Source organism: Danio rerio, chromosome 12 (genome assembly GCF_052040795.2).
Source record: "Danio rerio strain M-AB ecotype USA chromosome 12, GRCz13ab, whole genome shotgun sequence".
Classification (NCBI taxonomy): domain Eukaryota; kingdom Metazoa; phylum Chordata; class Actinopteri; order Cypriniformes; family Danionidae; genus Danio; species Danio rerio.
In genome coordinates, this window is record NC_141032.1 from 51538177 (window position 1) to 51564635 (window position 26459).

The window sequence follows — 26459 nt, forward strand, 5'->3', positions numbered from 1 at the left end:
AGAATAAACATGCAGCAACACACACATACTGACTACAGCCACAAGAGATGTAAGGAAATCTTTACCCGATGGAGGGGCAACAGAAGGCGTCTACGCACGTCCGTATGGAGGTTTCCGAAGAGTTGAAAAGCCCCAAAACTCCCCGTACAGCACGCAGGGACAGATGAGCGATTGTGAACGCCGGGATGGATGAAGAAAGAGGAGAGGACGGTTGTGAGGAGGGGGAAAATAAGCAGGTGCTTGATTTCACTTCTCATGTTTCTCTGCATGTAGGTGTGTGTGTGTGTGCGCGTGCGTGTGTGTGTGTGAGACACTTCACCTGGGGTTTTTTGCACTAGTAGTGTGTAGGTTCAAACAGAATACACTGTAAAAATAAGCGTAAATGAGCACTTTCACGTATTTTGTGCTTCATGTTTTTAGATATTTATTATGTATTTCTGCTTCCGAACTGCATTATGGGATCTTGGGATCATTATGGGAACTTTTAACCTGTAAAAGTTGTAATAAGTGTGTTTTCTGCGCATGTGTAATAGTGTGCAGTGCTATATTGTGTGTGCTGGTGTTGTAAATTACACCACAGACACCTCGTAATAAACTGCAGGACATTTTCTATTATTTTACAGACTTGTTTATCTCTAGATATAATTACTGATACATTATAAACGACTAAAATGTCAATAAAAGTCACTTTGTTAAACTGTGGAGTTGAATTTTCAGCATCAGAAGTGAACAGAGCGGAGATCAACATCTAATAATGCACTTCACACCTGCAAATAAACACTAAATACAGTGTAATTGTGATGTAAAAGGACACTAATATACAACTTATGCATTAGGGCTGCACAAACATATCGAAAAATGATCTTTATTGCAGCAATATTATTGTAACATCCACATCACAGAGAAGTGCACTTTAGATGTACAACAGAGCCAAGCATTTGTCTGCTGCATGCAAAGGGTGTTTATCCAAATCTGACCAATCAGACAAGGCCTTTACTATTTACTATCTGAAATAAACTCAAGTGCTGAGAGACGAGAGAAGAAAATGACAACAGACTATAAAAATGGGAATTTCTGCTGAGGTATACTATTCATTCGTGGTGTTTTTAAGTCTTAATGATAGAAACAAAATTGAAGGATAATAAGAGACTGAGCAAAGGGAGACGCTTCTATGTTAATAATAATAATAATAATAATAATAAATAAATAATAATAATAATTAACAACAACAACACAACAACAACAACAATAATAATAATAATAATTAACAATAATAATAATAATAATAATAATAATAAATAATAATAATAATAATAATAATTAACAACAACAATAATAATAAATAATAATAATAATAATAATAATAATAATAATAATAATAATAATAATAATAATAATAATAATTAACAACAACAACAACAATAATAATAAATAATAATAATAATAATAATAATTAACAACAACAATAATAATAATAATAATAATAATAATAATTAACAACAACAACAACAACAATAATAATAAATAATAATAATAATAATAATAATAATAATAATAATAATTAACAACAATAATAATAATAAATAATAATAATAATGATAATAATAATAATAATAATAATAATTAACAACAACAATAATAATAATAATAATATTAATAATAATAATAATTCTTTACATTTATATAGCGCTTTTCTGGACACTCAAAGCACTTTAAAAAATTAAGGGAATCTGCTCATCCAGGACCCAGTGTGCTGCGCCACCTGGATGACGTGACGGCAGCCATACTGCACCAGAGCGCACACCAGCTGATAGGTGGAGAGGAGACAGAGTGATGAAGCTGATTATGATATGAGGATGGTTTGGAGGCCATGATGGACAGAGTGGGCAAATGTGGCCAGGAATAAACCCCTACTCTTTTTTCAAGCACATCCTGGGTTTATAACGACCACAGAGAGTCGGGACCTCAGTTTAACGTCTCATCCGAAAGACGGCTCTCACTGAGCAGTATAGAGTCCCCTTCACTATACTGGGGTGTTAAGCGCTTCCTTTTGGTCTCACTAACACCACTTCCAACAGAAACCTAGCTTTCCCATGTGGTCTCCCATCCAGCTACTGACCGGGCTCAGCCCTGCTCAGCTTCAGTGAGCGACCATGTGAGAGTAGCTGCCGACATCACAATCACAAGTTCCTTGATGTAAATAGATCTCGCAGTCATCGCTTTTCTATTATTATAAATCGAGGATGTCGGACATATTTAGTTGGAATGTAGTGTTATGTTTAAATTACACTGGAAAAAATCTAATGTTGACTCAACTTAAAAATTATAAGGCAACTTGTGCACAGCTTTTTTTGTGTTGACTCAACTCTTAACCCAAGAGCTGTAGTATACTCGGTTAAAGTTGAGGCAACTCAAACAAGCAGTGCACACTGCAAAAAAAATGCTGTTTTACTTAGAGTTTTAGTCTCGTTTCTAGTCCAAATATCTAAATATTTTTAAATTAGAAAGCATTAATAGGCAAGCAAAAATATTGAGCCTTTAGGCTCAATCGTCAGACTCAATCCTGTTGGTCCTCAATCTGGCAACCTATGCTTGCATTTGTTTAGATACAGGAATGCAATACCTGGTACAACCACTGGGTGTCAAACTAACACACTGCACCTTTAAGGAAAACTCTCTCAATTTTGACTCATTATTTCTTATAACAACACAATATTTGTTGCTTGTCTAGAAAATGATTTCAGAGTATTTGGATATTTGGACTAGAAACATGACTAAAACTCAAACTAAGAAACATTTTTTGCAGTTGCCTTAATATTTAGAGTTGAGTCAATGTGTGTAACTTAGTGTCCCTTTACAATACAACTAGGCTACATATTAACCTGCGCACTAAACGGCCTCTAGTGTGGACTTCACCATCTAGTTTACGAGCAGCTGCTGCAACCCTACCCTGATCTCCGGCACACATTTTTTAGCTTCACTTGAGGTCATGCTATCATGTGACTGTCAGGTAATCGCTGAATTATTCAGGCCTGGAAACATAAGCAAGTCAGACAGAAGAAGAATAGGCCAACACAACAGGTTAGTAACACAAACTCATCGAGTAAACACACGTCACACACTCAAACAGGACGAGATGCTCATTCTTTCATCACTATTTGCCTTCAGGACAATATTGTTCATCTCTGGTGTGAAGGATCTTCCCGATCACTGTCATCATTCAGACACAAAATAATTCATTCATTCATTTTTCTTCAGCTTAGCTGCTTATTCATCAGAGGTCACCACAGTGGAATGAACCACCAACCATTCTAGCATGTGTTTTACGCAGTGGATGCACTTTCAGCTGCAACCCAGTACTGGGAAACACCCATACACACTTATTCACACACACACTCATACACTATGGCCAATGTAGTTGATCAGTTCCCCTATAGCGCATGTGTTTGGACTGTGGGGGAAACCGGAGCACACGGAGGAAACCCATGAGAACATGCAAACTCCACAGTCTATATATATGTAATTTGCATATATTGCCATATATCACGTCTGCTAAATCTAATGCAAATGTAAATAATTAGGGGGATGATATGATAAAACTGGAAAAGCAGCAGGACAACACACTGGCAGAGGGTTAATGCTAATCCAGCGGGGTTTATCCTTCCCTACTGTCCTGCTATGAGGGATTAATCCAATCAAAACAACTTAATTCCACTGTTGCTGATGACGAACACTCACACATGTCATTACATTACAACATCTCTCAATATCTCAGTATGCTCATGTACAATCTAATGCATCATTATAGCATGAATAGGAGGCTGGTGGCCATATTTAGATCAGTGTGTTGGGATTCAGTCAGACGGTGTTAATCCTCACACACACACTGATCTGACAGAACCTGTTAATGCTGAACACAACACATGTATAATTAATGATTCACTTCAATCTCATGCTCGGCATGGAGAGTTTAGACGTTTATTAGGCTATGCTGTAAAATATATATTGACAAAATGTCAAGACAACTAATATTTTATGTGCTTATTTTACTAATATTAATAATAATAATAATAATAATAATAATAATAACTATTATTATTATTATTAATATTATTATTTTAGCTTACATTTATATAGCGCTTTTCTGGACACTGCGCTTTACACATTGGGGGGAATCTCCTCATCCTCCTCATAAGTCAATTAGGTTTCAAGTCATTTTTTTTAAGTTATACTCAGCTTAACTTTACATTTTCAGTAGTTTGATGTATGTTGAGATGGTTAGAAGTTAATTTGATTAAGGCAGCAAGAATTTTTACTGTGCATTTATGATATTATTTTAATATTTAATCTGTTTCTAGATGAAGTCATGCTGTGAAATTTTATTTATTCATTCATTCATTTTCTTTTCGGATTAGTCCCTTTATTAATCAGGATTTGCCACAGTGGAATGAACCGCCAACTTATCCAGCATATGTTTTACGCAGCGGATGCTATCCAGCTGCAGCCTATCACTGTGAAACACCCATACACACTCATTCACACACACACACACACAGTGTAGTTGATCAGTTCCCCTATAGCGCATGTGTTTGGACTGTGGGGGAAACTGGAGCACCCGGAGGAAACCCACACCAACAGAGGGAGAACATGCAAACTCCACACACAAAACACCAACTGACCCAGCCAGGACTCAAACCAGCGACCTTCTTGCTTTGACGCGACTGCACTACCCACTGCTGTAAAATTTTAGTTATTTTCTCTGTAATTCTTGACATCAGATTAAAACCCCTAAAATGATTAAAAACCTAAATTTAAAAAAAATTAATGAAAAAAATATGTTAATTCATATTTTTTAGAATCAGAACGAGAATGTTGAATTAATCATATTTAATAAGCTTTAGGAAAATTACATGAACAACAATAAAATCACAGAAAACCCCCCTCAGAACTACACTGATGATAAACATCTGATCTCACAAGAGAAAATGTACTGTTTATGAATTTAATTTGACAAATGTACACAAATAAACCACAAATTAAGCAAATATAAAACAGATATGAATTGAACTGAGGGTTTGGCGTGCAATATTAGCGTTTTAACTTTACTGTTGTACATTTTTTGTAACTATTAGTTCATTTTTTGTACATTTTGTAACTATATTATTGTTTTACAATAATAAAAAAAAATTTTTTTTAGTACAATTTTTGTTGTTTTAATTTATTTGTTTTAAGTTAGGATTACTTCCTTATTGTAAAAGCAGTGTAAATGCATTTGTGCCAAACCTGAGATGCATCAAATAAGCAAAATAAATAACTGAATATTATTTTAACTGTATTTAATGAGAAAAAAATTTACTTAATGACCAAATAGTGTCATTTATTTATTCTAAAATGTAATGCGTCTGAAAATCCACAAATACCCTCTAAAAAAATATATTTTAGATTTTTCTTTAAAATGTCTAAATACCTCAAATAATATACTTAAATATTAAAAACCAAAAGCTTTCTTAAGAATAATCCAAAAATATCACAGCTAAAAGATCAACAAAATCATCCTTGAACTTCCAAAGATTGCCTCAAACATTAAGCAATTTAATATTTTAAAAATACACCAAAAAAATACCTCAAAATATTCAAAAAATAAACTAAAAGATGCCGCAAAAATCCCACTTATACCAGAAATCAATCACTCAGATCAGCCTAGCACCCGTCTAAATACCCGAAATCGAAGAAACATTTTATCCCAATTATATAGTAATGGCTTCACGGTGGTGCAGTGGGTGGCACGATCGACTCACAGCATAAAGGTTGCTGGTTCGAGTCTCGGCTGGGTCAGTTGATGTTTTTGTGTGGAGTTTGCATGTTCTCCCCGTGTTGGTGTGTGTTTCCTCCGGGTGCTCCGGTTTCCCCCACAGTCCAAACACATGCGCTATAGGGGAACTGATCAACTACACTGACCATATGAGTGTGTGTGAATGAGTGTGTATGGGTGTTTCCCAGTTCTGGGTTGCAGCTGGAAGGGCATCTGCTGCATAAAACATATGCTGGATAAGTTGGGGGTTCATTCCACTGTGCAAATCCCTGATTAATAAAGAGACTAAGCCGAAAAGAAAATGAATGCATGAATGCATGAAATACTAACATACTGAAAACTAAAAGCCGTCCTAACATTACAAACATTCTTAAAATCTCAAATATTGCCACCAATGTTAAACAAAAACAATAAAGAGCTCAAAATATCTTAAAATGATCCCAAAAGACAAATAAACTAAATAAATAAAATCAAAGCTAAAAAAATATTTTTGTCTCCCCAGAAATCAACCACCCAGATTACCCTAGCAACCATCTAACAACCCCTTGGCGACGGTCCACAGCAATACATTAAATAGATCAATATTATTTGAAATTAAACTATTAAAATTTTAAAAATAAACTTGAAGATCAAATACTGACACTCCCCCCATCCCCCCAACCCCCCGCCCCATCCACCCCACCCCAACACACACACACACACACACACACACACACACACACACACACACACACACACATGTATATACAGTATATACACACACAGGCTGAAATGTAATGTTTAAAAATCGCCAAATATCCCCTCAAAATTGGGAAAAGTAGATATAAATATATGCTTAAAATGTCTAAATACAAAAAATTGAAGAAAACTTTAAATCCTAAAATAATATACTGAAAACCAAAAGCTGTCCTAAGAACAAAATAATAAATAAACAATAATCCTCCTGAATATTTCCACCAACATTACACAAAAAAGACCTCAAAATATCTTAAAAATATCCCAAAACATATAAAAAAACAAATAAATAAATAAACTGAAGCTAAATAATGGAAAAAATGAAATCTCTCTGCTGTCATTTTTATCACCAGAAATCAACCACCCAAAATACTGAGATCCAAAAGCTGTCTTAAAAATAACGCAAAGATATCGAGACTTAAAAAACTACAACAAAAGCCTCCGCAAACACGCCGATTCAGCAATCAACTACAGTTTCCCTGAACATCCACAGCGATGACACCAGCAGGTGTATAAATGCAGCTTCACACCAGCGCTGGGCTTTCCTTCAGCACACAGTGAACACATGCTGTAGATATGCACATCTGCAAATCAACATCTGCACTCACAGCAGATCAGAATGAAGAAGCAGATGGAGGAGCAGACGGAGCTGAAGGCCTGCAGGAGCTCAGCTCTTCTCTGAGAAACACAGACTCTGGCTTCCCTGCAGCGCTGCAGATCGTTCCCTGCAGATCCGCTGATTAAACTCATGTCTGTGGTGCACAATGATCTCCAGCAGAGGGTTTCAGCAGGAGGAGTGTCATTATTATAAGCCCTCATTCCAGTATACATTACAATCAAAACAAAGCATAGCGATGTTGTTAGCTCACACTGTGCTGAACAGTTCATCTGTGCATGCCATTACAAACAGAACAATAGTTTGCTCCTGTAATCCTTAATTTAGATCTGAAAATGCACTTCCTGTTTGAGTTAAATTCTCTGATTAGGTCTGCCTGAGGTGGTGGGTGTGGTTAACACACTTAACCACGCCCCTTGTCAGTCGAGACCTCAAGCAGAAATGGTCAACATTATGAAGCTGCAGACCCAGAGACCCAGCCGCACCTCAGACCTGCACTTCCAGACAATCGCTTTCTCAGACAGTGCCACCTGCTGTTTGAAAGATCGACTAACATGAACTCAGCTGCTTATAAATTGTAACTTAAACTAATTTTCTACTATAAAATATTATACACTATGATTGAAAACATTATTATGTAAAAGATTAACTAGATTTTGATTTAGGCGAGGCAGTAGCGCATTAGGTAGTGCTGTCGCCTCACAGTAAGAAGGTCGCTGGTTCGAACCTCGGCTCAGTTGGCATTTCTGTGTGGAGTTTGCATGTTCTCCCTGCCTTCGTGTGGGTTTCCTCCAGTTTCCCCCACAGTCCAAACACATGCGGTACAGGTGAATTGGGTAGGCTAAATTGTCCGTAGTGTATGAGTGTGAGTGTAAGTGTGGTTTATTCATAAACTAATTTTGAGAGGATCACATGCTTATAATCAACACGGCTGGCTCCTTGTTAGCTCCGTAATCAGCCAATCAATCAATTAGATGATTACGGAAGCATTATAAATAATCTGAGTTTTTCCCTCCAGCTATATTCGTCTTGAAGCTCCCCCCTTTTCACCCCTACATCCTCCCACTTTTTCTGATCGGGCGACACGGTGGCCCAGTGGCTAGCACTGTTGCCTCACAGCAAGAACACCGCCAGTCCAACCCATCGTGCCGGTTGGTGTTTCTGTGTGGAGTTTGCGTGTTCTCCCCGTGTTCGCGTGGGTTTTCCCCGGGTTCCCCGGTTTCCTCCCACCGTCCAAAAACATAAACCACAGCCAATCGACCAAAACAAATTATCACCCAATACATCCTGAGTTTACACTTCTCACGGTGACAAGCAGGGGAGTTCTCGAGACCTACCAGACCTCGAATTCCCCTCTCGCCCTTCTAACGGGAGGGAGCCCCGGGCTCGAGGATATTACGAGCTCAGGGCTCTCTCCCGGGACAGCATGCTAAATACGCTTTATTGATTATCAGCTAAGTGTGAACTCTTGAAATATGTGTGTGGTTTCCCAGAGATGGGTTGCTGCTGGAAGGGCATCCGCTGCGTAAAAACTTGCTGGATAAGTTGGTGGTTCATTCCGCGGTGGCGACCCCGAATTAATAAAGGGAATAGCCGACAAGAAAATGAATGAATGATAGATTTTGATTTAATGCAATTATTCTGTTGCAGTTTTGTTCATTGTATTTGTAAATAGATATTGTTTAGTTACTTCAATATTTTCAGACATTGAATGTATTTATCACTGTTTCGTATTGAGTTGAGGGAATGAATATTATCTTCATATACAATAAATTTTTTCACATACAATAAATGATAGTACTCTGTGTAATGTTCTCAGTTCTCAAGCTTTATTTTTGTGTACTTTTTAAAGAGGTCCTACAACTCATCAAGCTGTAAACAATGGAGAAAATAATAATTGGATAAATAAATAACGTTCTATGTAGAAAACAACATGAAATAAAATAAACACTTTACTTTCTTGTTGGGGAGATTTTTCATTTCTCAAGCAAAACAACAGTGGAAATATCTGCAGCATTTGGTGACTGTATTACCTCCTTTTTAAATTGTAATATCAATCTGAGAAAATAAAAAATACACAAGTCACAAGCAAATAAGTATTGCTTTAACCTCATATTGTAAGTTCTATGCAGATTAACTGATATTTGGATTTTCAAAAAACTTATTTGTAATTATTAAGCTCTGGGGCTATTTGGGGTAATTCTGCCTGAATTTGGCCTTCCTATTTAAAAAGCTTCCCATACCCACATGCAGAGATGTGAAAACAATTATTGTATATATTGTCTGTGTTATAATAAACATACAAAAAAGACGTTTTTTTTCTTTCTTTCATTTTTTTCATAAACTGAAGTTTGGAAATGTGTATCTCAGGCCTTGAGTGCTTCAGCACCCTGGAAACTATTTTATTTCTTTCCAGCAGGTGTCAGCCAGGGGCGGACTGGGACTAAACTTCAGCCCTGGCACTGTAGCCACACCAGCCCACATTACCACACCGACACAGCCCCACCAAAGGACACGCACATTCACTACTTATATTGGTGTACAGATGGTGAAATTATATAAGCAGTATCTTATTTAAGAGATATTTAAACATTTAATGCATGTGACCGGAACAAAAGCAGCCCATTTATATATGCAATCATGTCATTCGTTTTCTTTTCGGCTTAGTCCCTTTATTAATCAGGGAATCAGCAACTTATCCAGCATGTTTTACACAGCGGATGCCCTCAAAGCTGCAACCCATTATACTGGGTTACCCAATTAACAATTGGCCTACCCAATTCACCTATAGCATGTGTTTGGACTTGTGAAGGAAACCAGAAGGAAATCCACGCGAACATGCAAACTCCACACAGAAACACCAACTGACCCAGATGAGGCTCAAACCAGCGACTTTCTTGCTCTGAGGCGACAGCACTACCTACTGCGCCATCACACTGCCCCCTTTCGAGACTAGTTCAGTAAATTTGATGTATTTGGCAATGTCTGACTTGACTGCCTTTCCCTTTTTTTTTTTGCACTTACTCTGTTTGACATTCTTGCCAGATTTTGATTACATCTGAGTAGCCTCAGATTGGGTCGGCCCATCTCGAAACCAGCCGGTTGTTGCCAATTGGGCCATTGCTTAACATTTACTATTATTCTTACTATTATTACCATCATCATCATAATATTCACATCTCGCACAGGATAAAAGCTGCCTACATTTAAAAAAAACAATACATATGAAAAAATAAATCAATAAAATAGGTGACCGGCCCACATTTAAAAAATGGTTCGGCCCTTATGGCGTTTGCCAGATTTGCCAGATGGCCAGTCTGCTCCTGGTGTCAGCAAACACAGAAAAAATGATGTTTTTATTCATAATAATTTATGTGAGAGTTATTCTATTCCAACTGCAAGCAGGAAAAATGCCTTTTTTTATTTCCGCCTACCTATTTTTGAAGTCTCCCCATACCCTCATACAGTACAATAAATGCAATATCTCAGTGTCATTTTACAGAAAACCCTTTGAAAATACAAACAGAACTGCTGAAAGTGCTAAATATTATTATATATACTGTCTGTCCTATGATGAACCACCTCAACACAAACCGCTTTTAGTTTTTTTGTTGTAAAGCCTGATTTAGAACGTGTATAACTCAGGCTCTGTATGCTCCATCAAACTGCAGATGGTTTTGATTGCTACCAGCATTTGTCAGGAGACACTAGAGAAAAGAATTTTGTTTTTATCATGTAGTATGCAATAATTATGTTAGTTCAACCGAAGGGTGGGAAATCACAACTTTTTTGCGTCTGATCTGTGACTTTTGGACCGCTCTCTTCCCGTTCGTCATGCAATATCTCATGCAGTGGATCCTGATTATTGGGAATGAGAGCTTTAATTTGAAGTATTACTGGCCAATGTGTGTCTAATATTAGCGATGTGATCAGGGGGGGTCGAGATATTAGACATCGAGTGTAAATTAAGTGTAAATAACTTCGTTACAGTACAACAAATATCAAAGTGATGTGCATCAGTTGAAAATAGACATTCTAAGCCAGGGGTCATCAACCTTTTGGAAACTGAGAGCTACTTCTTGGGTACCGATTAGTGTGAAGGACTACCAGTTATAAAAAAACACATTTTCTTAATTTACTTTTAATTATATGTTATTATTAATAATTAATAATATTCATCTATGTGAAGACATTGATCATGTTAATGATTTCTCACAGTCAACAATGATTTAACAAGTTAGATAAATATCAATATGCAACACTTCATTTGTCTGAAATAGATTTTAAAGTTTTTTTTTAATTTATAATTTTAAATAATTTTCAAATTTACACCAATGCAAGTGTGATTTAAAAAGAATATCCATAAAAATATTAGATGCAGCTTACTCATATGTGGTGCTATGGTGAGCTATTTTTAGAACAGGCCCGCGGGCAACTCATGTGAACCTGGCGGGCTACCGTGTTGGTGACCCCTGTTCTAAGCTTTCACCATATGGTGATCTCTTAAATCTATAGTTATTCTCCTGATGACGTCATTTTGTCCCCGGTACCGGGCACGCAGAGTTGAACTGGTTAACAATTATTAAACTGTTATTGTGTTACTGTTATTGTCTGTGCTAGAACTTTCAGAGAGATAATACAGTAATGGCTTTAGACCTACATAGCACTCAAATATTTTACAGATAATAATTGTGTCATATTTTAAACATTTTATTTTAACCTCTTTACTTTAAAGTTTTTTATTTTGCCCCAGAAAATTGTCCCAGAATGGTACAATAACACCGAAAATAAGAGCAAGCTGTAAATATCATAAAATCGTTTGCCACTAATTTTGATCAAATCAAACACTGAAATAATAATTGTTTGTTAGTGTAATATTTTATGCCACATTGATTTATGCAATAAGACCTGGTCATTTTCAGCAATCGCTTTAATAAAATCAATAATCTTCTGGCGTGTCTGATGTTGCTACTCGCTAGGAAGGGCTGGTCTGAGCGTGCAGTTGGGTCTCCGTACCTGCCGCTTCACCCAACCCAACAGCAAGTGGCACAGAAAACAATAAGTCTGGAGGTGCAGGTCTGAGCGTGCAGGTCTGAGCGTGCAGGTCTGAGCGTGCAGGTCTGAGCGTGCGGTTGGGTCTCTGGGCCTGCAGCTTCACCTTATTTGAAATGGTGAGCAGGAGGAGTCTGTTAGGTTGTAATAACTCTCCCTAAACCCTTCTCCCCATCTGTCTGAATGACACGCCTACTTTACTACATGCAATCAGCTCGCAGTATTAAAAACAAGCCCCGCCCACTGTTTACTCATTTAATATTCGGTTTGGTGAACTGCAGCACAAAAAAACACAGCTGCAGCTGTTAACGCAGAAACATCTTGGTATAATTATTCTACTGACTGGTCAGTCATGACATGTAAGGGAAAAGATTATACTAATAAACAATTGATCAGCTCCATTTATTACCTAACCGGATTGCTCCAGGCATAAAAGTAAATATTATGATGATTTGTGGAACAACTAATTGCTTAGACGTCGCCCCAGGGTCATCCACTCAGCATAATCATTAAGGGGGTCTGTTCACAAACTGAGCTGTAATACTCATTAATTCAATAATTAAAGGCAAAGCCGGCTGAATGGAGCATACACTAATCTATATATTAAGGTGGATGACTATTTATTGAGCTTATTAAATACTTTACTGAGATTTTTGCCTGAAAATAAAACACTTCCAACGTTTCTGAGCAGAAGAAAAGAGTCTGACCTTCACAGATTCTGTCCAGTCGTTGCCTCTTGACTTTGTGTTTGTCGGTCAGAGCCATGCTGACACACACACACACTCACACACACACTTGTGTCTGTCCCTCTGACGTCTAACACACTGCTGAAGAGTCGATCCAGGGCATCACAACACCTGAAACACAGAAAAACACACTCAATCAGAAAACTAAACAAGAGTTCACAAACAGCCCTAATGCAGGGACACTAATGCAGAGACGCCCAAACTAGAGCCCGCAGGCAAGAGATGGGCCATGACCACCTTTGATTCGGCCCACTGTCCCATCTGAGAAGAAAGGGAAAATGATGGGGACAGTTAACAGACTGTCATGTCTAATTTAATGTCACTTTGTTTGTATAAAAAGCTAAATTAAGCTTCAGATAAATTCATCTGATTTTTTTTTACTGTCACCCGATGGATAAAATACTGCATTAGATAATAACATTCGTTCAGTTTCCTTCGGCTTAGTCTCTGATATCAGAGGTGGCCACAGCGGAATGAACCGCCAACTATTCCAGCATATGTTTTACACAGCGAATACCCTTCCAGCTGCAACCCAGTACTGGGAAACACCCATACACACTTACATTCACACACACACACACTCATACACTATGGCCAGTGTAGTTGATCAGTTCCCCTATAGCGCATGTGTTTGGACTGTGGGGGAAACCGGAGCACCCGGAGGAAACCCACACCAACACGGGGAGAACATGCAAACTCCACACAGAAACACACACTGACCCAGTCGGGACTCAAACCAGCGACCTCTGCACCAATATTTCAGTAGCGAAAAGTGAATGAGAACATAAATGTGAATGAGAACATAACTGCACTTTATAACTTATTCCTGTATCCTGCACTTGCTGCTATTGCACTGCTGGTTAGACCTTAACTGCATTTCGTTGCATTGTACTTGTACATGTGTAATGACAATAAAGTTGAATCTAATCTTAAAAAAAAAAAAAAATGTAATGACAAACACTGACCAGCAGAGGAGAGCAGACTCACATGATGATCATTCACCATAAGCTCCAGTCATTTAAGACTATTTCATATTACTATAATATTAATGTTATTACTATAACGTTCATAATAATAATAATAATAATAACAATAATCTAATATAATAATAATAACAATAATAATATAATAATAATAATAATAATAATAATAATAATAATAATAACGATATAATAATAATAATAATAATAATAATAATGATAATAATAATAAAAATAATAATGATAATGATAATAATAATAATAATAATAATATACTAACAATAATAACAATAATAATAATATAATAATAATAATAATAATAATAATAATAATATAATAACACAATAATAATAATAACAATAATAATATAATAATAATAATAATTAACGATAATAATAATAATAATAATAATATAATAACAATAATAATAATGATAATAATGATAATAATATAATATTAACAATAACAATAATAATATAATAATAATAATAATTAACGATAATAATAATAATAATAATATAATAACAACAATAATAATAATAATGATAATAATATAATAACAACAATAATAATAATAACAATAATAACAAAAATATTAATAATAATAATAATAACAATAATATAATAATATTAATAATAATATTAATAATAATAACAATAATAATAATAATTATAATAATATTATAATATAATAATAATAATAATAATAGTAATAAAGTCAATATCGTTGAATATATCTAATTATAACTAATTGACATTGACATTAACTAAAAACTTCCACATTATTTAAAATTACAGTGTATTAACAAATCCAGGAGTTTTATATTCTGTCACAATGCATTGTAAACACATGCACAATTAATAAAGAAAGGCATCTCCATGGTGTTTAGGCATTAATATCTTTTCAAATGTTCATTTGTTTATAATCTATTCATGTACAGCCCTTGACATATATATTCCCTTAAATAATCCGCCAAAGCATGCACAACTGGTAAAACATTTATAGCAATATTATAAAACACATTATCTTAAAATAATACAATATTATTTTACAATTATTTCAATTAGTGAAAGGAGCATTTTAAACAAATATTTGTAGTCAATATTTATTAGGAAAACAAACTAACTATTTTAGTGTGTGCGAGTGTGTGCATTACAGTTTGTGTGCATGTGTGTCTGTATTAACAGTTAATGTGTGTGTGTGTGTGTGTGTGTGTGTGTGTGTGTGTGTGTGTGTGTGTGTGTGTGTGTGTGTGTGTGTGTGTGTGTGTGTGTGTGTGTCAGAGAGTTGGTGTGTGTCAGTGCATTTCTTTGTGTCAGATAGTTAATGTGTGTTTGTGTGTGTGTCAGAAAGTTGTTGTGTTTGTGTGTGTGTCAGACTTATGGTGTGAGTTTGACTGTGTGTGTGTGTCAGGTAGTTGGTGTGTGTGAATAATTAAAAAGGTCAAGCCCCCTACAGACTGAAATCCTCTTTAGACGCTTCAGTCTGCCGTTAGAAACTGAGGAAGAGGGAAGAGTGCATATGATAATCATCTGCAGCAAATACTAGGGATATCCCGATCATGCTATCGAGTATCGAGTTGATTTTGAGTATCTACCGATAACACAAACTGATCCGATATCTACCCGATTCAATAATACACAAACATAAGCATAAGAAATCCAGAGTTCTCTACAAAGGCGAATGACAGGTCCCTCATTGTGATCATTTGGGCTGTGATGTCTTGTGTCTTCGCATCATCACAGGCATCTCCTCTTCAAACTTTGCTTGGGTTGCCTGGGTAAACTCGCTGTATTGTGTCGGGTGTTTGTTATTGAGCTGCCTTATCAGGTTTGTTGTGTTAAATGTAGCCTTTTCCTTTACACCTCTTGTAATCCCAAGTTTACATATCTCACAGTTTGCTATGGCAGTGTTGTGATCATCAACTTTATAATATCATAGTCCCTCAAAGGCAAGTCATTTCACTTGGCAGCCATCTTTGAAACGCCTCTTGGGCATTCTGTCTGAACGGGGAAACATTAAATTCTCCAAAATTGCTTGCCAAGCTTACCATTAAATTTCATATTATGAATCACCAATCAAATTAAACAACAGCTGTCCCTTTAATTTAATTTCTAACAGAAACTCACGCCTAGTCTGAGCCCCTCCCCCATAGTATCGTTCGTCCATAGAGATCGGTGATTGGCTCTTGTACCAGAAGGCGGGCTTTTTTCACCATATAGCAATCGATGATTGGTTCCTGTACCACTAGGTGAGGCTTTATTCTCCATATTGACAGCTATACTTTTCCCCATTCAAAAACATACGAGTGACACGTCTTGTGTATTCTATAGTCTTTGGTAATACCTCCAGACAGCCTCACGCTTTCCGCTTCAAGCTGCTTCCGTGTTCTACTGTGCCGGCGTTTAACCAATAGTATCTCGGCATACTAACGGTTGAAAATTTGAATTTTCCACCTTAATATTTATATTATCACTGCAAAATATTGTATAGGCCTAAATATAGATTTACTGTTTGTAATTGTTAAATTATTTCTGCCTAAATAGCTAAATACAGTAAAAGATGCACACACATACGCATGCGCAAATACACATGCACGGACATACATACACAAACACACACACACACACAAACACAAAGGTCATGTGACTCCTCTATTCTCTGATCAGGCTTGAGATTTTCCCTGATGACCTCAGTCTGACCTCTAAAGGTCGCAAGGTCAACACGCCCTACACACTGAACTACTGCATCAACCTGCATTTATTCAGTGTCTGTGTGTGTGAGTGTGTGTGTGGTAATACATTAACTACAGTAGTTGATCTGTTGTGGTGATTCTACAGTTGCTATAGTAACACAACAACTATAGTTATGGATCTGTTGTGGTGACTCAACAGTTGTCATGGTAACATCAACTATAGCAATTGATCTGTTGTGGTGATTCTGTAGTCGCTATGGTAACACAACAACTATAGTAATTGATCTGTTGTGGTTGTTCTACAGTTGCTATGGTAACACAACAACTATAGTAATTGATCTGTTGTGGTGATTCTACAGTTGCTATGGTAACACAACAACTATAGTAATTGATCTGTTGTGGTGATTCTACAGTTGCTATGGTAACACAACAACTATAGCAATTGATCTGTTGTGGTGATTCTGCAGTTGCTATGGTAACACAACAACTATAGTAATTGATCTGTTGTGGTGATTCTACAGTCGCTATGGTAACATAACAACTATAGTAATTGATCTATTGTGGTGATTCTACAGTCGCTATGATAACACAACAACTATAGTAATTGATGTGTTGTGGTGATTCGATAGTTGCTATGATAACACAACAACTATAGTAATTGATGTGTTGTGGTGATTCGATAGTTGCTATGGTAACACAACAACTATAGTAATTGATGTGTTGTGGTGATTCGATAGTTGCTATGGTAACACAACAACTATAGTAATTGATCTGTTGTGGTGGTTCTACAGTTGTTATGGTAACACAACAACTATAGTAATTAATCTGTTGTGGTGATTCTACAGTTGCTATGGTAACACAATAACTATAGTAATTAATCTGTTGTGGTGATTCTACAGTTGCTATGGTAACACAACAACTATAGTAATTAATCTGTTGTGGTGATTCTACAGTTGCTATGGTAACACAACAACTATAGTAATTGATCTGTTGTGGTGATTCTACAGTTGCTATGGTAACACAACAACTATAGTAATTGATCTGTTGTGGTGATTCTACAGTTGCTATGGTAACACAACAACTATAGTAATTGATCTGTTGTGGTGATTCTACAGTTGCTATGGTAACACAACAACTATAGTAATTAATCTGTTGTGGTGATTCTACAGTTGCTATGGTAACACAACAACTATAGTAATTAATCTGTTGTGGTGATTCTACAGTTGCTATGGTAACACAACAACTATAGTAATTGATCTGTTGTGGTGATTCTACAGTTGCTATGGTAACACAACAACTATAGTAATTAATCTGTTGTGGTGATTCTACAGTTGCTATGGTAACACAACAACTATAGTAATTGATCTGTTGTGGTGATTCTGTAGTTGCTATGGTAACACAACAACTAAAGTAATTGATCTGTTGAAGTGGTTCTATAGTTGCTATGGTAACACAACAACTACAATACAGACAAATGCCCAGATAGCTGTTGTTTCCTACAATTATATGGTATATCATACTAAAAAATACCACAGTTTACAGTATTAACAGCTTGAGTATACTACAGTATGTATTACTGTTTATCAGTTCACTATAGTTAACCACTACAGTATACTGGAGCATTCATTAACAAAGAGTTTTAAATACTTTAATATATAAAGTATAATCCAAAACTGTAGTAACTAAATAATATTGTGTTTCTGTTGTTTATGTGGGATGATTCACGCTAATTAGTTATTTCCTAACAGAGCAACGTTTACTTCAGTTCAGACTGTGTTGTATGGTCTCCTTGAGCAGGGGTCGTGTCCTCTGACAGGTCGAGGGTTCAGAGGTCAAACACACACTCCATCCTGAGAGATTGAGAACTCACACACACACTTCATTACACTCAATAACAGAAAACGGGACGCTTTAATGGGCCTGTCCAGCTGAAATATCTCCAGAGATTCAGCTCAAGCCCACAGACTGAGAGACAAACAAAGGGTTGAGGCCCAAAAGGAGCCATCCCGTACCACATTACACATGAAATACAGCTGAAGTCAGAACTAATATTATTAGCCCAGCTCAGTGTTTCTCCCTATTTCTGTTTTTAACACATTTCTAATAGTGTGAATAACTCATCTCTAATAACTGATTTATTTTCTCTCTGTCATGATGACAGCACATAATATTAGACTAGATATTCTTCAAGACACTAGTGTTCAGCTTAAAGTGACATGTAAAGGCTTCACTAGGGTAATTAGGGTAAAGTTAGGGTAATTAGGCAAGTCATTGTATAACAGTGGTTTGTTCTGGAGACAATCCAACACTAATATTGCTGAAAGGGCCGATAATATTGAGCTTAAAATGCTGTTAAAATAATTAAGCACTGCTTTTATTCTAGCCCAAATAAAACAAATCAGACTTTTTCCAGAAGAACAAATATTAGAGGAAATACTGTGAACAACTACTGAATCTGTTCAACATCTACTGGGAAATAAAAGAAAAAACTAATTCACAGGAGGCCGAACAATCATGTTTCCAGCAGTGTATAAACGATAGAGCCGAATTAACACATATCACACACAGAATGAGCAGCTCCAGAAAATCCGTTTTATCTTGTCCTATTAAAGCCAGGCCTCCTCCTTCGCCCCTGCGGCACATAAAGCTGTCGTCCCGCCGCTGATTTATACACACTATTGCAACGCCTCCAATTAATTTTTTGTGCTGGTCTGGGTCTCTCCGGCCTGTAAATGTAATGAGACTGCAGCGGTGGAACTGCTGAGTCCGGTTAATGCACACACACTAATAATAGTAAAAGTTGTCCTGAAAGCCAGCGCAGGCAGGCCTGCTGCTCTGAAACACACACACACACACACACTGATGTGATTAATATGATTCATTACTGACCCCTGCACACCTGAACACTGAAAAACACACACGCATACACTCCTGCGCTTCAGGGCTTCCGTACATTATAACACTCTTATGACAGAGAAATATTAACTCATATTTAACTCCTAGATGGAGATGTTGTTTATACAGTATTTACACTCACCGGCCTTTTTATTAGGTACACCTGTCCAACTGTTTGTCTAATCAGCCAATCACATGGCAGCAGCTCACTGCATTTAGGCATGTAGACATGGTCAAGAGGAGTTCAGAGTGAGCATCAGAATGGGGAAGAAAGGGGATTTAAGAGACTTTGCACGTGGCATGGTTGTTGCTGCCAGACGGGCTGCTCTGAGTATTTCAGAAACTGCTGATCTACTGGGATTTTCACGCACAACCATCTCTAGGGTTTACAGAGAATGCTCCGACACAGAGGAAATATCCAGTGAGCGGCAGTTCTGTGGGCGCAAATGCCTTGTTGATGAGGCCAGAGGTCAGAGGAGAATGGCCAGACTGGTTCCAGCTGATAGAAAGGCAACAGTAACTCAAATAAACACTCGTTACAACCGAGCTCTGCAGAAGAGCATCTCTGAACACACAACACGTCTAACCTTGAGGCGGATGGGCTACAGCAGCAGAAGAGCACACCGGGTGCCGCTCCTGTCAGCTAAGAACAGGAAACTGAGGCTACAATTCACACAGACTCACCAAAACTGGACAATAGAAGATTGGAGAAACGTTGCTGCTCTGATGAGTCTCCATTTCTGCTGACACATTCGGATGCTCGGCTCACAATTTGGCCTCAACAACATGAAAGCATGGATCATCCTGCCTTGTATCAGCGGTTCAGGCTGGTGGTGGTGGTGTAATGGTGTGGGGGAGATTTTCTTTGGGTCCATTAGTACCAATTGAGCATCAACGCCACAGCCTACCTGAGTATTGCTGCTGACCATGTCCATCCCTTTATGAGCACAGTGTCTCCATCTTCTGATGGCTACTTCCAGCAGGATAACGCAGCATGTCATAAAGCTCAATCATCTCAGACTGGTGTCTTGAACATGACGATGAGTTCACTGTACTCAAATGGCCTCCACAGTCACCAGAGCTCAATCCAATAGAGCAGCTTTGGGATGTGGTGGAACGGGAGATTGGCATCATGGATGTGCAGCCGACAAATCTGCAGCAACTGTGTGATGCTATCATGACAATATGGAGCAAAATCTCTGAGGAATATCTCCAGTAGCTTGTTGAATCTCTGGCATGAAGGATTAAGACAGTTCTGAAGACAAAAGGGAACAACCCATTACTAGAGAGGTGTACCTAATAAAGTGGCCGCTGAGTTTGTGTGTGTGTGTGTGTGTGTGTGTGTGTGTGTGTGTGTATGTGTGTGCGTGTGTGTGTGTGTGTATCTGTGTGCTGTTTACCAGCACAATCTCAGCTGTTATTGATCTGAGATGATCTGACGATTCGCTGATAATAAATGATGTTCAGAGCTCAGATCAACAGAGCTGCTGTTTCTGTTTCAATTACAAACTACATTACAAGAGGAGACACACACATCTGTCACTGAACACTCTGTGTGTGTGTGTGTGTGCGTGCGTGTGTGTGTGTGTGTGTGTGTGTGTGTGTGTGCGTGCGTGCGTGCGTGCGTGTGTGTGTGTGTGTGTGTGTAAAAGACTGAGTGTGCATTTGTGTGTGTGTGTGTGTGTGTGTGTGTGTGTGTGTATGAATGTGTTTTGTGTGTGTGAGAGAGAGAGAGAGAGAGAGTGTGTTTAAGAATTTAAAAGTGATTGACAGTGTGTTTATATGTGTACACACACACACAGACATACACATGCACACACACATTTACACAGACGTACATATACTCACACAAATATACAAATTTTCACACGCTGACACACTCAAATTCACCCACACACGCACACACACTGACTTTCTCAGGCACACACACAGAAACTCACACACGCAGAGAAACTCATTCTCACACACACACAGCACTTTTAAAATAGCACAGGGGGCTCTTTGTGTGTGTGTGCGTGCGTGCATGCATGGGTATGTGTATTTCTGTGTGTGTGTGTATCTGTGTAAATTTGTGTGCACGTGTATATCTGTGTGTGTATGTCTGTGTGTGTATAACTCTGTGTGTATATCTGTGTGTGTATGTCTATGTAAATGTATGTGGCTGTGTCCGTGTGTGCATGTGGGCATCTTTGTGTATCTAAATGCATGCATGTGTCCAATGTTTGTGTCTGTATCTGCATGTCTGTGTGTGTGTAAGTGTGTGTTGCTCTCTCAGTGTGTAACAGGCGTTTAATAACACTGTTGTCGTGTCTCTCAGCAGTAGAGCTGCTCTCTCTCTCTCTGCCTCCTGCCGTGTGCAGATGCTTCATTGTCTTCAGTTTCCCAAAACATTCCCAGTTTCACCAAGACACAAAGTCCAGCTGGTCTGCGTCCCAGGAAATGTATGTCATGTTGATCAGCCCAAAACTCAAAGAGCACAGCTGAGTTGTGGGTTCTTCTCCCAAGAAAAACTACACTGCAAGAACACTATTCACACTTAAAGACTTTGCCTTCTACAAATATCTTAAAATCCCTCTGCCTTCCTATCAGCTGGAACCAGTCTGGCCATTCTCCTCTCAACATCAATCAACAAGGCATTTGCGTCCACAGAACTGCCACTGACTGGATATTTCCTCTTTGTCGGAGCATTCTCTGTAAAGCCTAGAGATGGTTGTGCGTGAAAATCCCAGTAGATCAGCAGTTTCTGAAATACTCAGAGCAGCCCGTCTGGCAGCAACAATCATGCCACGTTCAAAGTCTCTTAAATCCCCTTTCTTCCCCATTCTGATGCTCGCTCTGAACTGCAGCAGATCCTCTTGACCATGTCTACTAAATGCATTGAGTGTACCTAATAATGTGGCCAGTGAGTGATACATACATACATACATACATACACACACATATATATATATATATATATATATATATATATATATATATATATATATATATATATATATATATATATATATATATATATATACATATATATATATATATATATATATATATATATATATATATATACATACATATATATATATACATACATTCATTCATTCATTTTCTTGTCGCCACAGCGGAATGCACCGCCAACTTATTCACACACACTCTTCCACACTCATGCACTAGAGACATTTTAGTCTACCTAATTCCCCTGTACCGCATGTGTTTGGACTGTAGGGGAAACCGGAGAAACTCTGTTCATCAAGGCGGTATTGATTTTTTTTAATTGTTACATACTTGTTTATTAAATATTTATTAATTACCTATTGTATGTATTTCGAAATTATTAGTCCAGTCATTATTAATTTTATGACTATTTTAATAATAATAATAATAATAATAATAATAACAAAACCTTCATACATTCATTCATTCATTCATTCATTTTCTTTTTAGCTTATTCCCTTTATTAATTAGGGGTTGCCACAGGGGAATGAACCACCAACTTATTCAACATATGTTTTACACAGCGGATGCTCTTCCAGCTGCAACCCAGTACAGGGAAACACCCATACAAACTTATTCACACACACACACACTCACACAATGGCTAGTGTAGTTGATCAGGTCCCCTATAGTGCATGTGTTTGGACTGTGAGGGAAACTGGAGCACCCGGAGGAAACCCACGCCAACATGGGGAGAACATGCAAACTCCACACAGAAACACCAACTGACCCAGCCGAGACTCAAACCAGAGACCTTCTTGCTATGAGGTGATCACCACTGTGACGTCACAACAATAACAGTAATAAATATTTAATATTAGAGTGATTTCTGAAGGATCATGTGACTCTGAACACTGGAGAAATGAAGCTGAAAAATCATCTTTAAATCACTGGAATAAATGATTAAATTAAATAAGAGTCGTTCATTCAGTCATTCATTCATTTTCTACCGCTTTTCCAGGATCGGGTCGCGGGGGTAGCTTAAGAGAGTCTTCGGAGAGAACCCCAGACTTTCCTCTCCCCAGACACTTCCTCCAGCTCCTTTGTGGGGATCCCGAGGTGTTCCCAGGCCAGGCGAGAGACATAGTCCCTCCAGAGTGTCCTGGGTCTTCCCAGAGGCCTCCTCCCAGTGGGACATGCCTGAAACAGCTCCCTCGGTAGGCATCCAGGAGGCATCAGAAACAGATGCCCGAGCCGCCTCAGCTGACTTCTCTCGATGTGGAGGAGCAGCGGCTCTACTCCGAGCTCCTCCCGGGTGTTGGAGCTCCTCACCGTATCTATAAGAGTGCGCCCTGCCAAGGAAACTCATTTCGGCTGCTTGTATCCGACATCTTGTCCTTTCAGTCATGACCCAAAGCTACAGGTGAGAGGAGGAACATAGATTGACAGGTAAATGGAGAGCTTTGCCTTTCGGCTCAGCTCCTTCTTCACCACAATAGACCGCTGCACCAGTCTCACGCTCCATCCCTCCCTCACTCATGAACAGAACCACACAATACTTGAACTCCTCCACCTGAGGTAAAGACTCTCCTCCAACCTGGAGATGGCAAACCCACATTTTCCGGTTGGACTTGGAGTTGCTGATTCTCATCCATGCCGTGTCACACTCGGCAGCAAACCGCCCCAGTGCATGCTGAAGCTCCATGTCTGATGAAGCCAACAGAACAACATCGTCTGCGGATAACAGAGATGAGATCCTGTGGTCCCCAAACCGGATCCCCTCCAGCCCAGGGCTGCATTATGAACAGAATTGGTGATAAGGGGCAACCCTGCCGGAGTCCAACATGCACTGGACACAAGTCTGACAAACTCTGTACATACAGGGATGAGACAGCCCTCAACAGGGCGCCATACTCCCACAGCCCCCTCCACAGAATGCCACAGGGGACACGGTCGAACGCCTTCTCCAATTCCACAACACACAGGTTTAGAGACAAATACATTTCCTGAAGATGAGCTTTAGATGCTTTCACAGAGACAGACACAAGACAGAAATGAGGATATCGGAGAGGACGCTCTGGTCATCTGTCAGTCGGGTGTCAGAGGGATACAGTGAGATCTGGGTTACAGTGTGTGTGTGTGTGTGTGTGTGAGTCTCCTCATATCAGAGGTGTTTCTGCACACACGCTTCAGTGGACACGGCCTCATACTCGCAGCGAGGGGCTTCATGTTCCTACACTGAGAGCCAAGGGTCGCCATCTGTCCGGTGTGTGTGTGTGTGTGTGTGAAAGAGAGAGTTTTTGTGTATGAGGTGAGTGAGTTTATGATTTTCTATAGCGAGTGTACGTATGTGTGTGTGTGTGCATGTGTGAGTCTGTATCTGTGTGCGTATGTGAGCCTATAATTTGAGTCTCTGCATGTGCGCGCATGTGTGTGTCTGATCTGTGTGTCTGTGTACATTTATGTGCGTCTTTGTGTATGTGAGTCTGTATGTGTGATTCTGTATCTGTGTGTGTGTTTGTGAATATGTGTCTGCAAGTGTGTGAGTCTGTATGTGTGTGTGTAATGTGTTTGTGATTCTGTATACATGAATCTGTATCTGTGCGCGAATGTGTCTGAGTGTGTGTGTGCGAATGTGTGAGTCTGTATCTGTGTATGTATGCGCATGCGTGTGTGTGTGTGTGTTTGAGAGTCTGTATCTGTGTGTGTTAGCCAGTCAGATCTGCTCAAATCAAATGTGTGTGTCATAAACACTGGTGTCTCCCAGATCAGATCCTCAGTCAGTGTGTGTGTGTGTGTGTGTGTGTGTGCGAACAGTTCAGTGCTATTTTACACACTCCTTCAACACACACTTCAGCTGTTCTGTAAGCGTTTGCTGAAAACCCAGAAACTCCAAATGTCAAACCCCTTGCCTTATTAAAAATTGAGTAAATACAATGTTTGAATCCATTCAGTCGATCTTCAGGTCTGGTGGCAGCACTTTTAGCTTAGCTTAGCATAGATCATTGAATCGGATTAGACCGTTAGCATCAACCAAGACCAACTGAAAAGGAAAAGACAATGATAAAAGGGAACTAGGCTCATTTTACAGCTACCCTACAGTTAAACAGTAGAGTTTTACCATGTTTCATGAATTCAGTCGATCTTCAGGTCTGGCGGAAGCACTTTTAGCTTAGCTTAGCATAGATCATTGAATCGGATTAGACCGTTAGCATCAACTAAGACCAACCGAAAAATGAAAGTTGCTATTTTCTAGGCTGATATGACTAGGAACTATACTCTCATTCTGGAGTAATAATCGAGAGCTTTGCTGCTGTACCATGGCTGAGAGCCGCGTGAGCCTGATGGAGTGAGTGTTTACAAGTGTGGCACAGTGATGGCGACTGTTCTTTTGTGTTTACCTCATAGTTAAAGTTGCTGCACATCCGCCAATTCCCGCCACAAAATGAGCAAGTGTGAGCCACTTGTACATTTAGGTAGCACTCAGAAAAAACAAAACAGCAGCGAAGAAACTCGACACAGAGGAACATGAACACCTACTGCCAGCTAGTGTTTCTGAAGTGTTACTGCAGAGCAACAGAAACAGCGCACAGAAGTATAAATGCACAGCTACATGCAAGACATGCACCCTGGGTCACGCCGGTCACTTGATGCAGAAGTATAAACCAGGCTTAATATGTTCACTGCCCCCTATTGAGTGTTTATTTGTTAGTTTTTGCCCTTGTATTATTATTATTTACTGTGTATTACTCGTGTATTTTGTTCTTTTATTGTTGTTGTGTTGTTTGGTAGTTATTGCAAAATTTAAAAAATAAAAATATCTATTAAAACAAAAACTCTTATAATTTTTAACTAGATGCTAACGGTCTAATCTGATTCAATGATCTATGCTAAGCTAAAAACGCTGCCTCCAGACCCTAAGATCATTTGAATGGAGTAAAACATGGTAAAACTCTACTGTTTAACTCTAGGAGAGCTGTAAAATTTGCCTATTTC

The 26459-nt window shown here is 38.4% G+C and overlaps 1 protein-coding gene and 1 long non-coding RNA gene across 2 annotated transcripts in view; one reads left to right on the plus strand and one right to left on the minus strand.

The window, feature by feature from the left end:
* The window catches only part of ctbp2l (C-terminal binding protein 2, like), a gene marked incomplete at its 5' end in the record, with an annotated part of 49462 nt that extends 36384 nt beyond the window's left edge, over positions 1-13078 (minus strand). Inside the window, 2 exon segments of the mRNA NM_001015064.2 lie at positions 66-90; positions 12923-13078.
* LOC147841603 (uncharacterized) lies at positions 1-26459 on the plus strand. Its single transcript, XR_015504785.1, has 3 exons — positions 1-236; positions 23485-25433; positions 25614-26459. It is a non-coding gene; the product is annotated as an uncharacterized LOC147841603 (long non-coding RNA).